Below are 21,605 nucleotides of genomic sequence, written 5' to 3'. Positions count from 1 at the left end.
CTCATTCAATAAATGAACATCTAAACAAATTAGTTTTAAGTCTAGATTTAAACATGACTTGTGTTTTAGCACATCTGATCTCTTCTGGAAGCTGATTCCAACTGCAGGCGGCATAGTAACTAAAGGCGGACTCCCCTTGTTTTCTGTGAACCCTTGGTATTTCTGACTGACTTGATCCTAGTGATCTGAGTGCTCTGTTAGGTTTATATTCAGTGAACATTTCTGCAATTTATTAAGGGACGTATTTCACCATTTACTTGCGTGATCACTCAGAATTTATCTAAAACACAACTACCCTCGTGTTTTGCTGCAGGACAGCAAGGGTGAGTAAAATTTTTGTTGTCTTTTCAGGACTGTAATACGAAAAGCACGCAAAGTAAATATCTTTAGAATCTGCTTGAAAGTGAATAGCACATAACTGCATTCATCGTTACCATTATAACCATGTCTATTGGTACAATGTTTTACAAAACTAAACATGCTTCATCGTTTTCAAAAGCCTCTGTTTCCACAGTCCATACTACAACGCGAAAACAGCATTCCATTTAAAAAGGCCAGAAGGCCAAAACGAGTGGAAAACATGCTTTTCCAGCAGGAACATACTAATGTGGACAAGGCTTGAGGAATTGTCAAACCAGGCAACCAATTGCTAAGCTGTCAACACAGTAGGCTACCCAGGCACTTATTATTTTTTTAGCTTGCCCCATCAATTGTTACTAACCCTTCTACTTTTCCTGCAGCCAACAACTACATCAGCCGAAGCAAGCTCAAGCCACAGGTGACTCAAGAAGCTATCTCTCCTCCTCTCATGCTCCCATTTACTTTGATCCGCCACAATCTAACCATCCTTAAGACCTATTAGTGGTCAGATCAATTCCTTATCAAAGAAGCTCACCGAACCCTCTATCTATATCTCCCCACTGCCACAGCAAGTGTCTGCTCCCGCAGGAGCCTCTATCCATATTTCTCCATTGCTGCAGCAGTGTCTGCTCCCCCAGGAGCCTTTTCCCATATTTCCTCACTGCCGCAGCAGCGTCTGCTCCCCCAGGAGCCTTTTCCCGTATGTCCTCACTGCTGCAGCAGCGGCTGCTCCCACAGGAGCCTCTATCTATATTTATCCCCTGCCGCAGCAGTGTCAGCTCCCGCAGGAGCCTCCATCTATTTCTCCACTGCCACAGCAGTGTCTGCTCCCGCAGGAGCCTCTATCTATTTCTCCACTGCCGGAGCAGCGTCTGCTCCCGCAGGAGCCTCTATCTATATTTCTCCACTGCCCCAGCAGCATCTGCTCCCGCAGGAGCCTCTGTCTATATTTCTCCACTGCTGCAGCAGCGTCTGCTACCGCAGGAGCCTTTATCTATATTTATCCACTTCCGCAGCAGTGTCTGCTCCCGCAGGAGCCTCTATCTATATTTCTCTACTGCCGCAGCAGCGTCTGTGTCTCTTTCCTGTATTTTCCCTATTGTCGTAGCAGTTCTCGCTCCTGCAGGAGCCTATTTAAAAAAAAAAAACACTCATCACTACTCTCCAAAAATTTTTTTATCATACTGTTCCATAGAACAAACTTAACGTAATGCATTGCTAACAATCTAATGTACATGCTCATCATATCAAAGGCCTCCAAGGGCCAAAACGTTCCTGACAATAGTTTCTGCACATCACTGTACAACCTAGTCCTCGTTTTGCTAAACATTTAATTGTACACCATCTTTGTACAAATGTACACCATCTTTAATATTGGACAGTTCTTTACACCAGGCATGCTACAGCAATCATAAGTCCTTGAACCTGACCTCAAATGTTGCTATACGTTTCAGATATTCACTGAAATAATCTTTTCTGATTTCCGCTATAGGTGGCAAAAAAAAATAAAAAAGCTGCTTATGAACCCTTTTGAAGCCCCGCCTTCTCGGTTTCTTATTAGCCCACTGGAGTGGTTAATCTGAAAATTCTTAACCAAGAATTTGAAAACTTCTAATCAATCCATCAGCTCCACATAATTTTCTGTTTAAAAGCATAATCACCTCGTTGGCTCTCAATGAATTCTCTCTCACAACCGTAGAACAATGATCACGCAATCAATATGGAGAAAGAGGGGGGAAAAAATAATAAAAATATAATAATAATATTATTATTAATAATAATAATAATAATAATTCTTAAGCTCTTGGCTGGGAAAGGATGACATCACCTCTGCTTTAAGCTATGCCCATGCATCCAGATTCATGTCACTTATTCGAGGTACACTGATAGGACAGGAAACTCTATTTCGTCGTACACTTAACTTCGAATGCAAGCCGTTCAAAGACTTTATGACATTTTCAGAAGCAGCGTATTGGATTTGCTAAACCACTACGCAAGTAACCCTCATAGCATCACCTTTAGACAACTCAATTTGCTCTGAGTATTGAACTCTCTGTCAGATTCTGCAAAGTGGTCCCAGCATAAAAATAATATATATATATATATATAATAAAACAAAATAAAAAAATAAATTCTCCAACTAGCGGCAAGGCTCACCCATCCGATACAGTGAATATTGAATTCCCGTCAGATTGCCTCCCGGTCGAGCAAACCTTGCCTTTTCTGACAAACTACTGGCGCAGTTACCCGTCTGATGCTGAGAGTATTTAAATCCCATCAGATGCCGCAAGAGCTGTCCCAGTCAAGTGGATGTTTCCCTCCAACTAACGGCGTCGCTTACATGTCCATGCGCGAATATTGAACTCTCGTCAAAGGCTGCAAGAGCCCTCCTGGTCAAGCATCCTTGGCCTATACATCCGACAACAGGTGTACCCATTCAGTGCCGCAAGCACTGATCTCCCACCGAATATCAGCGAGAGCCTTCAGGCTAGGTAACCTTACCTTTTTGATTTACGGCCAGCATAGGCTTACCCGTTCTATGCTGCGTGCTCCCATCGTACATCGGTGAGAATCTCCCAGCTAAACAAACTTAACTTTCCCCTTACGGTCGTCGAGACTTACCTATCTGGTGCCGCGAGTATTGAGCTCCCACCAGATGCGGGTGAGAGCCTCTCGGCTAGACAACCTTACATCTTATATTTTATGGCCAGCAAGGCTTACTCGTCCGATGCTGTGTGCTCCCATCGTACGTCGGCGAGAGCCTACCAGCTACAACCTTAACTTCCTCTTTTACGGTCGTTGAGACTAACATATCTGGTGCCACGAGTATAAAGCTCCCACCAGATTTGGGCGAGACTTTCTACTCTACAGCCAGAAAGGCTACCCGTTTGATGTGTGTGCTCCCATCGGACATCGGCGAGAGTCCCCAAGCTACTAAACCTTACTTTTTTTTCCTACGGCCGGCAAGACTTACCCATTCGATGCGCATACTCCCATCAAATGCCGGCGAGAGCCTCCCGGCCACACAACTTACCTTTCCTTCTACGCCCGGAGAGGTTTACCCATTCGATGTCGTGAGTAGGAAGCTCCCATCGGATGTTGGCGAGACAAACTTACCTTTTCCATCCTTCGGCAAGCAAGGCTTACCAATTCGATGCGTGTGCTATCATCGGATGCCGGCGAGAGCCTCCTGGCCAGACTACCTTTCCTTTCTCCTTACAGCCGCAAGGTGTTATTGCCATTGTAACCGCACTGGGTTGTGCATAATAATTAACTCAAATGATATATAGGGAATTTGAATAATTAATCAGGAATATGATTAATATATATCTCACATGACAGTTACACTAAATTTTATTGATTATGAAAAATAGCTCAATTGCCCATACCAATAACTCATTACAGGGCTCTGTAATTTACTCATTAATATATCAATATTCCATTCTTCATATCAATTATAGTGATATCTCTTACTGTAAATTACTGCAAATCAAACAGTGGTTTGTCCAGCAAACGGCCGTAAGATTAACTTATCAATTTTCAATAAAGTTATCACTTCTTATAATTCAAGGAAAAATATCCTCTGGCCATGAAAACATTATCCTACCATTATGATAAATTTAGTTTCTCAAAATAAAGCTTGTAGCTAAAGATCAGACACTTCAGTGACTCGTAATGTGACCGGTTCGGAGGCAATCATGAATATATTGGTTTTTAATAATTGAACTAATAATACATCAAACTACAAATCACACAGAGTAAATACGCGTACGACAATACAGACAGTAAACTTTGTAAAAGACATAACGGAATCCAAATAAGGGAGAGAAAGAGAGAGAGAGAGAGAGAGAAAGAGAGAGAGAATGAATGAGAGAGGAGGGAGGTGAGAGAGAGACAGCGTGGTCACAGAATGAGCTCGGTTATGCAAAATCACAGACAGTACCCTTGAAAGACACCAAACGAATCAAATCATAGGCACACTTTAAGCAGCATTTAAATCTCCATAGAAAACGATACTTGCAAAGTCTCGGTGTGATGCCAGACTGGCGCGCGCGTGGGCTGCGCTGGAGCTTGGAAGTGAGCATGGTCTCTTTGTCTTCCGGCCCGGGGCTGCTGCGGAATCGCTCGGTATTTGAAAGGTTCAACAAACAATGTTCCGGAATTCATCTTCCTTGTGTGGAGAGGCGAATAGTTGAATAAACTTAGTAAAGAAAAGAAAAGAAAACAACGAAAACTAAAGCTTCCGAAGGAGCCATGAGCATGGCTGTCCTCTCAGCCCCTGTGCTGCGCAGAGGCACGAGCGGGAGCGACCAGGGTCGCAGCAGGTTAGCAGCGTGTCAGAGAAGGAAGAGAGAGGAGGACCTTGTTCGGTCAGCTCTTATGGCTTGAGATGGTTCACGCCTCTGTTCGCGTGAACAACCAATGAACGTCCACGATCTGAAGCGGGAAAAAGTTCCTTTGTCTCTGTAGAAACACCCACCCTACTAATTTTGGGGCTTATCAGATTTCAGCAGTGATATCCTAGCAAGTTCGTAATTCCAGATTAATACATTTTTCATTACTTTGCTTTAGATAAATGGGTCTGTCAAAGCATGACGATTAAACAGATACCAAAAATAATATATATAAATGATCAAAACATGAAGTTACATTCAAATGCAGAATTACACACATTTAAAGATTTGATTAACACATGATAGTCCCAGTTTATATGAGAAACATCTAATGCACCGAAAAAACAATACTATATACATATAGACTACATTTGAGTACATTTTACCATTCTTTTTTAAGAGTTAGATTTCCTGTCCTGTTTCCCAGTGGGGTCATAAAGTTTTTCGAACTGGTCAGGAGTGGGGTTACAGAAACATGACTATTTGAGAGCCTTAAAATGAGGAGAAACATTTCCAATTTATAAGTCAGCAACTTTAACCATTTACACAGGATTAACCATTTTATGCAATACACAAACATTCAAAATACATATTAATAAAATGACGAAGGTACAGAACCTTAAGAAAGGTTTGTTTGTGTGTGTGTGCTTGTGTGTGTGTGTGTGTTCAGGAATGTGGTGGTTTTCGTGCCTCCTTTGAGGCTCGCCCACGTGACTCTGGAATTTCTTAATAGGTGTAATAACTGTCACTCAAGGCAGGATGTGGCCGACTTCAGGGCGCCCAAAATGGTGAATTATGTAAACAAAGGTCCTTGTTTACTCCCGTTCTGGTCTTTGAGTGCAGAATGTGTTAGAGTCAGGATTCATTAAAATGGAACAGATGGCTGAAATACCATCAGCTCATTAGTGTTACACCATGCTCTATCCAAATCCCGTGGGAGGCCGGCGAGAACCTACTTTTCAATTTCTACCGTCATCGAGGCTTTCCCATCCAATGCTGCGAGTACAATCTCCCATCGGACGTCGGCGAGAGCCCCACGGCCACCCAAACTTACCTCTTCCATCCTACGGCCTGCAATGCTGACCCAGCCAATACAGCGAGCATGAAGTTCCTGTTGGATGCTGGTGAGAGCCTCCTGACCACACTACTTTACCTTGCCGTCTTCTATCCGGAGAGGCTTACCCGTTTGATGCCGTGAGTACAAGTGAGAGTCTCCCAGCTAGAAAAACTCACCTTTTCCTTTTCTATGGTAAGAGAGGCTTACCTGTTTGATCGTGTGTGCTCCTTTTGAACGTCATTGAGAGTCTCCCGGCCACATGACTTTACCTTTCCATTTGAAGATAGGCAAGGCTTTACCATCCGACGCCATGAGTCTCAACCTCCCATCAAATACTGTCAAAAAAGAAAAAAACCTTCTGCTACCCTGAGTTGAGTAGTTCTGAGTTGATACCCCACCGGATGCAGTGAGAGCCTCCCAGCACAGGTTTTTTTTCCTCTTACCCATCTGATGCGTGTGCTCCCATCAGACATCGGCGAGAGTTCTCCCGGTCAGGTTCCATACTTGCTGGCCAAAAGCGAGACTCATCCATCCAATGTCGTTATTATCGACCTCCCGTCGGATGTCACAAGAGTCTCCTTGTTGGTCAACCCAAAAACCTTTTTATCTGCCGAACCTAGAGGACCCAAACGTCCGTTTTCCTGAGTCTTAATCTCCAATCAAAGGCATCATGGGCTCTCTCGGTCAGACATTTGCCCTTCTCCCTCTGAATATCAGGGGCTTATCAGCCAGTAGGGCCTGTACGCCGACAGAGTGACCTATTGCAGTCGAGGCAACTCAGGCCCTCCCAGTCGGGATATACAGTATTGTTCAAAATAATAGCAGTACAATGTGACTAACCAGAATAATCAAGGTTTTTAGTATATTTTTTATTGCTACGTGGCAAACAAGTTACCAGTAGGTTCAGTAGATTGTCAGAAAACAAACGAGACTCAGCATTCATGATATGCACGCTCTTAAGGCTGTGCAATTGGGCAATTAGTTGAAAGGGGTGTGTTCAAAAAAATAGCAGTGTCTACCTTTGACTGTACAAACTCAAAACTATTTTGTACAAACATTTTTTTTTTCTGGGATTAAGCAATCCTGTGAATCACTAAACTAATATTTAGTTGTATGACCACAGTTTTTTAAAACTGCTTGACATCTGTGTGGCATGGAGTCAACCAACTTGTGGCACCTCTCAGCTGTTATTCCACTCCATGATTCTTTAACAACATTCCACAATTCATTCACATTTCTTGGTTTTGCTTCAGAAACAGCATTTTTGATATCACCCCACAAGTTCTCAATTGGATTAAGGTCTGGAGATTGGGCTGGCCACTCCATAACATTAATTTTGTTGGTTTGGAACCAAGACTTTGCCCGTTTACTAGTGTGTTTTGGGTCATTGTCTTGTTGAAACAACCATTTCAAGGGCATGTCCTCTTCAGCATAGGGCAACATGACCTCTTCAAGTATTTTAACATATGCAAACTGATCCATGATCCCTGGTCTGCGATAAATAGGCCCAACACCATAGTAGGAGAAACATGCCCATATCATGATGCTTGCACCTCCATGCTTCACTGTCTTCACTGTGTACTGTGGCTTGAATTCAGAGTTTGGGGGTCGTCTCACAAACTGCCTGTGGCCCTTGGACCCAAAAAGAACAATTTTACTCTCATCAGTCCACAAAATGTTCCTCCATTTCTCTTTAGGCCAGTTGATGTGTTCTTTGGCAAATTGTAACCTCTTCTGCACATGCCTTTTTTTTTTACAGAGGGACTTTGCGGGGGATTCTTGAAAATAGATTAGCTTCACACAGACGTCTTCTAACTGTCACAGTACTTACAGGTAACTCCAGACTGTCTTTGATCATCCTGGAGGTGATCATTGGCTGAGCCTTTGCCATTCTGGTTATTCTTCTATCCATTTTGATGGTTGTCTTCCGTTTTCTTCCACGTCTCTCTGGTTTTGCTCTCCATTTTAAGGCATTGGAGATCATTTTAGCTGAACAGCCTATCATTTTTTGCACGTCTTTATAGGTTTTCCCCTCTCTAATCAACTTTTTAATCAAAGTACGCTGTTCTTCTGAACAATGTCTTGAACGACCCATTTTCCTCAGCTTTCAAATGCATGTTCAACAAGTGTTGGCTTCATCCTTAAATAGGGGCCACCTGATTCACACCTGTTTCTTCACAAAATTGATGACCTCAGTGATTGAATGCCACACTGCTATTTTTTTGAACACACCCCTTTCAACTAATTCAACTAATTGCCCAATTGCACAGCCTTAAGAGCGTGCATATAATGAATGCTGGGTCTCATTTGTTTTCTGAGAATCTACTGAACCTACTGGTAACTTGTTTGCCACGTAGCAATAAAAAAATATACGAAAAACCTTGATTATTCTGGTTAGTCACATTGTACTGCTATTATTTTGAACAATACTGTACAACCACGTCGCTCCAAGGTTCGGGAGGAGCACGTCAGATACTTAGCCTATTTTGTCATCACATTCTTTCTTGTAACTCTTCCCCTCTCAGTCACACAGCTGACTGAAAGGCTCATTATGCAGGCCTTTGTCTTCTCAGGTGTAAATCACAATGATATTCATGATAGTTGACGCCTACTCGCATGAGACTTTTACCAACAAAAAGTGTCTTAGAAAATTCAAATCAATATATTGTTTTCTGTAAGTGAGTAAACAAGATGATTTTCAAACAATTTAGAAAGAAAAATTCTAGGCTACAAGCTCCAGTTCTCAAAAGTCCTGGGAACCAATGTTCTGTATGTGTTTTATTGCCTTATTCAAGTGGTTTAACATTTTTAGTTTTCCAATAACCACGCATAACATTTTTGTTTTCAAAAACCGGCGCCTCGTGGGAATCCTGATCATGCTTATTCAATAACGTTTAAATGACATAAGAAATAATGTTTTATTTCTTATTTGGGATTATGCATATGCTTTAAGATAAACTGGCTTTTTCCTACCAAGACATCGTTAGATGCCAGTGTTTCCTGTCATAGCTGTGAAAAGATTTGATTTTAAAAACAGTATCACAGCTATCAAACTATTTCTTGTTATGATTTTAAACCTGTATTTAACAACAATGATCAGAATTTAACCAGAATCACATCTCAAAGTAAAAAAAGATGCTAAAGTGTGATTTTGTGGTGGCTGTGGTTTAAAAGTAAATTATTATAATCTTAATTTAAGTGATGAAGGCTTTAGAAAGTCTCCCAGTAATCAGTGTTGAGTTCCACTGTAAGCTTAACCCTGCCTGCTTAAAATTTTTGAAAATGAAGAAATTTTACATTTAGAAATGTTGTCAAATGTAATCTGTTACATTACGTTAATAAATCATTTGATTTAGTTACACTACTTATTACTTTTTAAATAGGGTAGCCTGTAAACTGTCACCTATTACATTTCCAAAGTAACCTTCCCAGCACTGCCTAAGGCCAGGCATACACTGTGTGATTCGATTTTGAGCCGAATTCTGACTTGTGCGATTTTCCGCATTTCCCTCACTGCGCATGCGCGAAACCATGGCGACACGATGTGTAGTGTGGACTGAAGTGATGGAGGGAAATCTTGTGGAGTTATAACCAATGAGCAGTGGCGGATACCGAGCCGGCATTTCAACGTTGAAACAACGTCAGGTACCATGGTTGAATCAATGTGGAATTACCTTTCGATTTTGCAAATTGGACCAACGTTGAAATCACGACGTTGATTCACTTCAATTCAATTCAATCGTGACGTTTATGTACGGTTGATATCACGACGTTGATTCACCATTGAAATCGTGACGTTGATGTACGATTGAAATCCCAACGTTGAATCAACGTTGAATTACCTTTCGATTTTGCAAATTGAATCAACGTTGAAATCCCAACGTTGATTCACCGTTGAAATCGCGATGCTGTTTCACCCTCTTACCTGCATTACGGGTGAATTAGGGTCGTTCTGCAGACCTGGGATGAAAGCTGAATGAGGTGTTGATTTTGAAAAGTTAATCAACGTTGATAACACGATGTTGTTTCCCTATCGGACTTGGCACCGTGTATTAATACACCTAGATCCTAGTTGGCATTTAGATCAATACTGTACATGCAAGGCTAAAAATCCCACCCCCCCTCCCCCCCCCCCCCCCCCCGGACTGTGTCTTCTTTACCGTGGGGAATGCTGAATGAGATTTCTACCAAAGGGGACTCTAAAATGTTAGAACCAACAGCCTCGTGCATATAGTGTGGTTGTGCTTCGGGTGATCCTTGAAAGAGTCCCAGCGCTAGGTTCATTCTGACGCTGCCCCTCCACTCTCTCTCACTTGTGCACTTTCTGTACTGTCCTGTATAAAAATGTACATTTAATCATTCAACAGACGATTTTATCCAAAGCGACTTACAAATGAGAACAATAGAAGCAGTCAGGTCAACAAGAGAACAACAACAGTATACAAGTGTCATGACAAGTCTCAGTTAGTCTAGTACAGAACGCATAGCCAGGTTTTTTGTTTTTGTTTTTTAAATATGAAAGACAAGAAGAGAAGGAAAAGTGCTAGTATTAGTTGGTCAAGTTAAATAGATAGGTGAAACAGATGAGTCTTTAGATGTTTCTTGAAAATGAGTAAAGACTCAGCTGTATGAATTGATCAGAACACTAGCAATACAGTGTATTGAGTAAAACAAGTAAAATCTAATTCAATACATTTTTATTAAACTAAGTACAATCAAAACCTATCACAAAAGATCACTTAATCTCTAGCAGAAGTGACAGTGCAATGTAGCAGATGAACAATTTCTTACCAATGTTTCAAGAATAAACTGGATCCTTGATAACTCTACAAGGAGAAACAAGAAATGGTTTACTGAAAAGTTCTTAAAAAGCAGGATTTCATATTATACCATTTCTTTAAACCATTGGTTCTCAAACTTTTTATAGCAAGCACCACTTCAGAAAATATTTGTTATTAAATATTAAGTTGCACCATAATGACCAACATTAAATTTCAGCAGCATAGTAGGCCTATCTATTCAGCTACAGCTATACAGTTAAAAAATTAGGCAGTTTTATTCTAATAAGAATATTTATTGTTGTCAGCCATTTTACCAGGGGAAATACAGTTTGAACATTAACACTGCACTGTGCTTATATACAGGTAAATAAAAACAAAATGAGCAATGACATAATGAACAACTATCGTCTCATTCATGGTGGAGGTGAAAAAACAATTTCTTGGTGACATGCAATATTTATTGTATTAAAAATGAAATGCAAAAGAAAAGGCATGATAGTCGGCTGTTTTTGTAAATTTTAAGTTTTAATTTAAAATGTTTGCGATTTTAATATAAGTACTACATGGTTAAATATTTTACCACTTGTTTGAGCAACTTAATATATAAATCTATATAACTAGCGCTGAATAATACGTTTAAATTGTGTTAAAACGTCTATTAAAGAGTGTATATGTGCAAAGAGAATCGCAATGCTGACAAACCTTTTTTTTTACTTTTTTTAATAAAAGTTTCTGGAAACTTCTGAATTTGAATTACAAATAGTGAGTATGTGTTTGTGGTAGCCTACATTCATGGATCAGTCATGCACTGCACACACGGAGTATGTGTTTTTCACAGTGTAACAGTGGCGTTACGCCACTTTTAAGTCAGTGCGCGCACGGAGAGTGTGTGGCCGGCCCGTGCAGAAAAAAAAATTCACAAGAGAACGAGCTGATTCTGTGTTTTAAAAGGAATCATGACAGAAGAAAACAGGTGCTATGTGTTATATATTCACAAGGCAAACAACCAAATGCTATCAAACATGTTTTTACTGGTGTTCAGGTCACACACAGATTACATCACATCAACACGTGCAAATCACATCACGTGACTTAAATACCATAATATACTCAGCTGTATTTCGAGACACAGAGGCAGAAGTGCATACACAAAACGTAAACAAACGCCAAAGGAGATGGTGGACATTATACAAAAAGTGGGCAGAATAACACAGATAACAGCCTGTTAGATGACGCCACACATAAAATAAGAAACAACAACAGGTCTCATAAAACTTGTTAAAAGAGTTGCTACACCCAAACCTAACATGAATAGGCTTTTAATAGCCTCCCTTACGAAAAATAGCCATGGTTTTACTACAAATAAAACCAAAAAACCATGGTTACTGTAGTTAAACCATGGTAACCACAAATTAACCATGGTTTTGCTATATTTACCATAGTTTAACCATGGTATTTGTAGTAAATCTGTGGTTTTACAAATGGCAGTCAATACGCCAAAAAACCATGCCTTACTACAGTTTTACTATAATAAAACCATAGTTATTTTTCGTAAGGGCTATTAATAAAAAATAACTCGAATCAGACCTTCCTTTCAGAAACAGCAGTTATGCCATGGCGGGCCAGCATAAAAAAACACAAGTGAAAATTACAACATAAAAAGTGGGCAGAACAACACAGATAACAGCCTGGTAGATGATGCCACACATAAAATAAGAAACAACAAAAGATTTCACAAAACTTGTTAAAAGAGTTGCTACACCCAAACTGAAATAACTCGAACAATCCTTTCAGAAACAGCAGTAATGCCATGGCGGGCCAGCATAAAAACACACACAGCTCTACCTGAGATCTAAACCAGACGGAGTCTTCTGGGCTTTGAGTTGAAAACGCTGATTATTAGGGCTGTCACTTTTAGCACGAAAATCGATTGCACAATCGATCGGACCAACCAAAAAAAGTTTTGAAAATGAAAATAGGGAATCGATTTTAACCAAATATGTACACTATCAATTTTAAAAGAATTAAACAATTAAAAAATGTAGATGTAACAAAACTCACAAACAAGCAAAAAAAGAAAATAAAGAATTCCAAAAGTGCAGTATGCATTGCGAAATCTAGATATAAAATACCAGCAATTTTACGCGCCTACAAGACCCAGTGACGTCGATGAGTTCACACTTACATACAATTGAGGGGGTAAAATTTAATGCGTATTTGGCGTGCTGTCCGGAGGGAGGGCTCCGAGCTCGGAGTTCGGCCCGAACCCAGAGTACTCCCCCCTATGTAAGTGGTTTAGGAGTGTGGAGAAGAGGTGGTGGGGGGATGCTGTGAGACTGTCAAATGAATTGTGGTGAGACTGCTGTATATATACCATTGATTGCTGAGTGCTCGCCACCTGTGTTAATTATCTGAACGTGCTCCTCCTGAACTTGTTAATAAAACCTCATATAGCGTCTGGCACGAATGATTTCAATGTTAATTCAATATAAAGACGCTGTCACGGGATGAAGAATCACACGACAGCAAGGAGTGCAAATTAAGGCCCCGGAGGGTGGATTTATTTGGGTGAGAGAGTTCCGTGATCAGGAGTATCACACGTCACACTCCCCCCTCCTAAGCGTTGTCCTGGTCCTCTTGTATAACGGGGAGATCTGGGGTGGGTGGGAAGTGTGCCCTGACAGACTTGCGAAAGCTGTCTGAAAGAGGCCGTCCCGGCTCGGTGTTGTACGCTTAAGTGGAGCGATAGGAACCACTGCGTTACCCGGCCGTTGGTGTCTTTCGCCCGGGCCATCCACTGCAAAGGGGCATGGTCAGTAATCAAGGTAAACTTCCTTCCCAATAGATAATAACTCAGCTCTAAGACTGCCCACTTGACGGCCAATGCCTCCCTCTCTACCGTGGCATAGCGCTGTTCCGTGGGGGTCAGCTTCCGGCTGATGTAGATTACGGGATGTTCCTGGCCGTCCTGTACCTGGGAGAGGTAACCCCAGGAAAGCCCGTACCTGTGTCTTGGAGCTGGGACGTGGTGCGGAGAGGATAGCTGTTACCTTCTTCTACTGGGGTTTAATCAGGCCGCGGCCCACCTGGAACCCCAGATACTTGGCCTCGGTACGGGCGAGGTGGCACTTCCAGGGGTTGGCCGTAAGTTCAGCACTCCACAGTTCTCCTAACATCCTCCGTAGCCGCTCTAGGTGGTCCTTCCACCGCTCAGAGTGGACTACGACATCGTCCAGGTAGGCGGCGGCGTAGGCTTGATGGGGCCGCAGGAGGATGTCCATCATGCACTGGAAGGTTGCCGGCGCCCCATGTAGGCTGAACGGGAGGGTCCGGTATTGCCAGTGGCCACTTGGGGTGGAGAAGGTGGTCTTGGGCCTCCTCTGTGAGTCCGACTTGCCAATACCCTTTTGTCAGGTCGAGGGTGGAGATATACCGGGCCCTCCCGAGTTCGTCCCCTCTGGGCATTGGATAGCCGTCGAATTCCGAGATCTCGTTTAGGCGAGCGGTAGTCATTACAGAACCGGAGGATGCCATCGGGCTTCGGGATCAGGACGATGGGGCTGGACCAATCCACTTTTTTAACAGGTTGATATGGTACAACTGGCTTTCCCGTCTTCGCCCGGGCTGACGCACCCTGTAGGTGACCGGGCCCACCTTCTCTGTCATGGTATAAGGCCCTTGCCAGGTGGCCAAGAACTTGCAAGCCGTGTTGGGGACCAGGACCAGGACGTGGTCTCCCGGCCGGAACTCCCGTGGCTGCGCCGCCCGATTGTAGTGGCTTTGTTGGGCCCGCTGCGCTTGACTGAGGTGTTCCCGGACCAAGGGCATCACTCTGTCGATCCTCTCCCACATCAGACGGACATGCTCATCTGACGACCGGTGGCCGGCTGGCTGCTGCTCCCACGCCTCTCACAGGGGTGAAACCGGTGGACACCTGTGGGACCTCTCGGATGCCAAAGAGGACGTAGGGCAAGATTTGGTCCCAATCCTGTCTATCTTCAGCGGTCACACGTCTCAGCATTTGTTTGAGGGTCTGATTAAACCGTTCGTCCAAGCCGTCCATCTGAGGGTGGTAGACCGTGGTCCGGAGCTGCTTTACCTTGAGGAGCCGACAGAGGTCTGCCATCAGCCAGGACATGAAGGGGGTCCCCTGGTCGGTCAGAATCTCAGCGGGGATGCCGACTCGGCTACAGAGGAGGAATAGCTCTTGGGCAATGGCCTTGGCGGTGGCCTTCCGTAGGGGAATAGCCTCGGGGTACCGGATGGCGTAGTCAACAATCACGAGGATGTGCTCGTGTCCCCGGGCGGACTTTGGCAGCGGCCCCATGAGATCCATCCTGATCCGCTCGAAGGGCACCTCAATGATGAGTAGTGGAATCAGCGGGCTGGGTTGAGGGGTCTGTGGTGACATCTGCTGGCAGGTCGGGCACACCTGGCAGAACCTCTTCACCTCGGCGTCCAGGCCGGGCCAGTGGAAGCGATCCCGGATGGTATTCTGGACTCCGAGGTGGCCGGCCATGGGATGTGAGTGGGCCAGCTCCATCACCGTCTCCGTCTTCGTCTCAGGCACTACCAGCAAGGTTCTTTCCTCCCCCCTTCGCGGTGCGACACAATAGAGCACCACGTGTGGGACCAGCCGGACCTGGGCCCAACAGTGCTTCAACCGGTCATCCTTGTGCTGGGCCTTGCTGAAGTCACCCTCTCCTGACACCTGCTGGAAGACATCAAGATATAGGTTAGGGACACTTGGGGACTCACCCTCTCTAGTGCTGTCGGAAGCCAGCAGCACGGGACGACGTCGGTCCCCCTTCTTCCGGAGGGGTCTTTGGCGGCTCCCACAGGGGCTGGCAGGCTGGGTGGCAGCGAGGAGGAGGCGGTCAAATCCGGGCCAATCCCTTCCTAGGAGCATCGACACTGGGAGGTCCATGACGATCCCCACCTCAAGCGGCCAAGATCCCGGGGCGGCTGAAATGGTGACCCGCCGTGCTGCGACCTCTTGGGTGTCCCCGTGGACACACGTGATGGCCAGATGGGCTTTAGACTCCGGAAGGGAGCGGTGGGTTTCCCGGCCAGCAGCCAGTGCCGTGAAAGCCGGAAGAGTTCTGCCGCTTGGGCCCGGGCTGGAGAGCGTGCGTTGTATTCCCAGTCAAAGAACAGTTGGGCCGCTGCAATCGGTGACAATCCCACCCAAGCCAGGATTTCCCGCTTCAGTTCCTCGTAGCTCTCACTGGCCTTGGGTGGGAGGGAGAAGTAGGCGCGCTGTGCATCGCCGGTCAGGAGGGGTGCGAGGAGTCGTGCCCCGCCCGGGCGTTCCCAACGCTCTCGGATGGCGACGTTCTCAAACATCTGCAGGAACATCTCTACGTCATCATGGGCGGTCATTTTGGCTATCAGCTGCGTGGCCTGGACACGGGGATCAGGCGGCGGAACATGTCGGCCTGCCTGGAGGGCGGCGAGCTCGCATTCCGTCTCTCCTTGACGGCTGGCGCGGTGTTCAGCAATTTGTTGCTGGTGGATGCTGACCTCGGTGAGGTGTTTGATCAGTTCTTCCATGATGAGGTATGGAAAGCCTGTATGGGGAAAGGGAGAAAAGAAGCAGCGGTGAGGAAACAAAATAATTTTTTTTTTCTTTGTTTTAAGTGAGGGCGGTTGTCGGTGACTCTTCACGCTTCTGCCCCCATTCTCCACCAGTGTCACAGGGTGAAGAATCACACGACAGCAAGGAGTGCAAAGTAAGGCCCCGGAGGGTGGATTTATTTGGGTGAGAGAGTTCCGTGGTCAGGAGTGGGAAGTGCTGGTGCGCTGGTCGTGGTGGTGTCCCATGTGCGGCATGTCCGTGCGTGGGGGTGCTGATCGGTCACAAGCTTTCTGCAAGGGAACATGGAGAACAGCATAAGCATCCAGTCTTCTGGAGTGATCACTCACTTGTGCATCAGTGGTGGCAGCTTATGTAGCCGTTGCTTGATTGACGGCAGCCGTGACCGATCAGCCGGTGATGAGGTTTCCAGGTGCTCCTCGTGCGTTTCCAGGGCGGCGCTGATGAGGCTTCGGGACATGCGTCACAACGCGTTTACGCGCGTCTGGAGGTCTCGCTGCGCAGTAGATGCGAATTCGCCTCATTTGCGCATCTAGTTACAAGAGATTCTGAGTTATGAAAAGGACCATTGCAAGCTGACAGCGACTGGTAATACCCCCACCTTGCGCAGCTGTATCTGAGTGTCCCTGGGACAACAGTGCGGTCAGAACACATCTTCTCAACAGCTGGACATACAGTGAATAAAAAAAACGCTCTGCTCTGGACCCCGAAATTTTTATCGACTTGTTTTCCTGTCCAATAAATTTGTAATGGTCCTAGCCTTTTGATGCATTTCCTTAAGCCTGCCTACTACCGCCTAGCCTAAGTGTCGGTTGCGTTCAAGAAAAAAACACACATGGCCTGTTCTCAAGTCCATTTAAAGTTTAGAGATTTTTGAATTGCCTAAATCATAAATGCAGCTGGGTTGAAGCCTGCAGTGATGTTTTTCTTTTGTTATGGCAGCCATCCCCTCTGCATATATATTTTTTCAAGAATGTTCAGTGTTGCCATATTGGCAATGTCCAAGTATCATACCAGAAGTTCAAAATTATCGTATTTGGAAGAAAATTATTGTACACGAGTCAAAAGAGTTATTTATCTATTCTAAAACAACAACATTTTGACACAACCTGCAAACTACCACAATAGATAACAAGGCGTTTTGTTGGATGGAAGCAGTGAGACAAAATAGTATCCCATTATTTTCAGTGACTGTCTGCATCGCGGCACATATTAAAACATATTAAAATTATTTTTAACACTTGCTTTGTCGCGTCCAGCGAAGAAGGAATTTAGCTGTTGCTGCATTCTGCAGTTAACTACACATCTGAGCTGCTGTCATCGGAATCCTGCATGTTGCCAGATGTTGAAGGGGTTCTTGCTGTCATGGAGCGCAAACTAGTGCTGGTTGGCTTTAAAGCACTCTTCTGCATTCTTAACACACCCTCAGGTGCACAGGAATGCATTTAGAGTGTCTGTAATGAGCTGATTTCGTGTATGAGTAAAGAAGCGCTATATAAATAAAGGTGACTTGACTTGATTATGCAGGTCATTTGGCGGGCCTTTGTCTTCTCAGGTGTAAATCACAATGATATTCATGATAGTTAACGCTTACTCGTATATGACTTTTACCAACAAAAAGTGTCTTAGAAAATTTTAATCAATATGTTGTTTTCTGTGAGTGAGTAAAGAAGATGATACATAATTTAGAAAGAAAATTTCTAGGCTACAAGCTCCAGTTCTCAAAAGTCCCGGGAACCAGTGTTCTGTGTGTTTTATGGCCTTGTTCAAGCATTTAACATCTTTAGTTTCTCACTAACCACGCATAACATTTATTTTCTCAAAAACACAATCATGTACATACATGCTGCTCACATATTATTATAGCCCAGTTTGTGCTAATTACAGTGAGATTAGACTTTAGCCATTTAGATATTTATAAGAAACAGAAAAAAACACAAATGTCAGGGCATGACAAAACTTCTCCAGTCCCCCAAAATACCCTGATTATCAAGGGTTAAGCCTTGATAATCAATGCAAGGTCTGAGACTACCATCCTTCTTTTCAACAAAGAAAAAACTGTCTCCTGCCGGTGATGTGGAAGGACCGTTGAATCCATTATCCAGAGCAGATATTTGTCCATAGCTAATCTCTCAGGGCCAGAGAGGTAAAAGTTCCTGGCATAGGCTGAATAGCACAGTCGTATGATCTGGGGAGAGTAAAGCTTGGACTTTACTGAAGACTTTGAGGAGGTCCATGTATTCTGGGGGAACTTGGGATGGCTTGAGAGGGTGAGCGGGGACTTGCTAATGACTGATTCTATCTTGGGAATAGCCATGATTTCCATGGACGGGACTTTGAACCTAAAGATGGAATTTCCCTTGGGTTTTTTGGACATCGATTCTTGGAAAGGCATCATCTCAGGGGTACAACAGAAAGTAGTATTTGAGAGTTGACAGTGTATTTCCCACCCTGTGATGACTCCTCTGGACCAGTCAATATTGGGGTTATGAACAGTCGTCAACCATGGGAATCCGAGGATTATAGGTAGTTTAGGAGTATGAATTAAGAAAAACTGAGTCAAGGCATCGAGGGGTATGGTCTTTTTTATGTTATTAGACTAAACTAGTATTATATTACAGTATTTATTTATTTTTTTAAAACATAGAGTGCCCTAAAAATAATCACAACACTGGTAAGGATTATTCAGATTTTCTCATTCTCTGAATTATCATTATAAAAATAAAAACAATTAAGAAATGAATTAAAATATAATTGTATTTAAATGTGACACATATATACATACATACATACATACATATATATATATATATATATATATATATATATATATATATATATATATATATATATATATATATATTATATATATTTGGGTTGTATTTTGACATCTGACACCTGACATCAAAGTGCAGTCTGAAGGAGATGAATAACACTTGTAGCTTGTCATTTGTTTACATTGCAAAGGTGTTCAATTTTAGACAACAACAACTGCAACAGTAATAATAATATTAATCACTATATTCCAGTGTATCAGTTTTCTTAATGTTTTGTATCAATATTTAAGGTAGAGTAGACAGTAGTGATGGTTAAAATAATAGATTAATGCTGAAATAGTAAATTATGCCTTGTTTCTAAATGGACAGAGAGTTGAAAGTAATAGAGCGGGGGCCCGTTTCACTAAGGAGGTTCAACCAACTCTGAGTTTAAACTTGAACTCTGAGTTGACTTACCCTGAGATGGGAGTTTTCGGTTACAGAACAGCTGAAATGAGTTGGTTTAATCAACTCTAAAATGACTGACTCTGAGTTAAGCGCGTCCACCACTACGAAATGATCACCAAGATGGCAGCTCGTTCGTCTCCATGTCCGTGTCTGTGTGTAAAGTTGTCTTAAACTTGGTGTTTACACATACCTTTTGAGTTTCGTTTTAAATACGGGAAGTGAAAAATCCGGGAAATACAAAGCGGTGCTTTCTCATTGGACTATACTTTGTGCCGAATCGCGTTTGTCTCCGGTCACTACTACAGCGGCGAAAGGAGTAAGCGGGTTCAATGAGCCAAATGGTTTAGTCTCATTCTTGTTTAAGGAAAGTGCTATTTACTTCCAAATGCAATTAACCTTGCATTTTCTTAGCTTGGAGATCACTTATCACTGTTAAGTTCTGTTATTTTCTGTCAGTTTTCTATGATTACCTGGATCATCGGCGGACGCCGGAATATTTCCTTGTTTACATCGTGACGTCAGTTTGAAGCGGTCGAATCGGAGTATCTCTGACTTCCCTGTCGACATAGTGACGTCAGTCTACGAACTGTTTGAAGTGTTCGAACCAGATCTCTGACCGCAGATCAGTAACACATATATATGTATAGAAAAATGTTACGTATATTAATGTTGACTTTTATGCTGGTGATCTTAAGTGTCTTTGAGGACACCAGATATAGGTCAGTTTTACACACTGATGTAGTACAGACGCCTCATTGTGTTGGGGGTACGTCTTACGAATCCGATGATGGTTGGAAAAACTGTGTGCTGAAATTGGACTATAATTCGTTTTTATGCCTTAACTGCTTCTGTTTACATGGTGTAAATCTGTCCTTTTACACCTATGCCCAACACTTCCAAGCTAAATTACCCAGTCCTAATTCCACGAATGCAGTTAAGCGTCACATTTTTGTTTTTTTAATTTTACTTTTGTCTGGAAATATTCACCCTAATCCTGGACCTGTCTCTTTGAGTACTCCAGATGATTTTAAATCTAGATCTGGTATTGGTTTTATTTATTTGAACGTTCACAGCTTACTTCCAAAAATGGACTCTGTTAGGATCTGGGCTGATTCAACAAATGCAGATTTTATTGTTCTCTCTGAAACTTGGTTGAGTAAAGCTATACCAGATAGTGACATAAATATAAGTGGATTTTCTCTGTTTAGATGTGACCGACTGAAAAAGGGTGGTGGAATTGTGATATACGTACGAAATAAATTCCATACCAGGGTGACAACTGCAATATCAATTAGTAAGATGTTTGAGCTTTTAGTATTGAAAATTGAGCTTTCTAAGGATGCTTATTTAACTCTGGCCGGTTGTTATAGGCCTCCCTCAGCAAACTCTGACTCTCTTGTCTTACTAGAACAGCATCTCTCTACCATTGAATTTAATGAGATACTTTTAGTTGGGGATTTTAAATGGGATTGGTTAACACCTGCTTCAGATCGTTTTAAATCCCTTTGTAACAATTTAAACCTAACACAACTAATTGACAGTCCCACTCGGCTAAATCTCAAATGTTTAGAAAAATCTACTTTATTAGATCTTTTTTTGATTAATGCACCCCAGAAGTATACCGGTACAGGTGTTTTTGGCAACGATGTTAGTGATCACTGTGTCATAGCTGCTGTAAGGAATACCAAATGTCCAAAATGTAAACCTCAAATTGAGAAACAGAAAACATTTTGTTGAACAAGCATTTCATCATTATTTGTATTTATTTAATTGGAGTCGTATTCATTTAATGAATGATATATCGTTAGCTTGGAATTTTTTTCCTAGTGCCTTCATGCAACTGATAAACAAGCATGCCCCAATGCGAAAAATAAGAGTCAAGTCCCAAAACAATCCTTGGTTTACACCAGAATTAGCAAAGCTTCTGCAGGATAGAAATGCAGTTTGAGCCAAAGCAAGAAGAACAAAAGCGGAGTCAGATTGGCTCCATTTTAGGAAGTTGAAAAACCTCTGTACTTCACAGATAAAAAAGGCCAAATCAGCTTTCTATTTACTTGAAACATCACAAAATCTAAATAATCCGGTTTTTGGAAAATGGTAAAATCACTGTCGCAAGGAGACAAAACGGAAATTAGCAAAATTATTACCAAAAACGGCCACCTGATAACAGAGAAGACCACTATTTTAGATAGT

The sequence above is a fragment of the Carassius gibelio genome, chromosome B16 (genome assembly GCF_023724105.1).
Source record: "Carassius gibelio isolate Cgi1373 ecotype wild population from Czech Republic chromosome B16, carGib1.2-hapl.c, whole genome shotgun sequence".
Lineage (NCBI taxonomy): Eukaryota > Metazoa > Chordata > Actinopteri > Cypriniformes > Cyprinidae > Carassius > Carassius gibelio.
Note: the sequence above shows the minus strand (reverse complement) of the source record.